At 30.2% G+C, this 225-nt stretch overlaps 1 protein-coding gene across 1 annotated transcript in view; it reads right to left on the reverse strand.

The window, feature by feature from the left end:
* The window catches only part of LOC119586823, a gene marked incomplete at its 3' end in the record, with an annotated part of 5,846 nt that overhangs the window by 5,038 nt on the left and 583 nt on the right, over positions 1 to 225 (reverse strand).

Consider the following 225-nt stretch of genomic DNA (forward strand, 5'->3'; position numbering starts at 1 on the left):
CTTGTTCCTACATTCATTAGGTAAACAAAGAAATAACGTAAATAGATTTTAGAATCGCTTCTACGCTGATTAAAAAATACAGAGCTATTACAAGATGATATCTCATTAACGAGCACTCTTCAAAATTAATTAACTACTCCATGCTCATTACATAATTGACATTGACCAAAGCTCCAAAATGTATTAAAGTATATATGACCTCGTTAAAAACACCACTTTCAATTC

This window comes from Penaeus monodon, chromosome 22 (genome assembly GCF_015228065.2).
Source record: "Penaeus monodon isolate SGIC_2016 chromosome 22, NSTDA_Pmon_1, whole genome shotgun sequence".
NCBI classification, from domain to species: Eukaryota; Metazoa; Arthropoda; class Malacostraca; order Decapoda; family Penaeidae; genus Penaeus; species Penaeus monodon.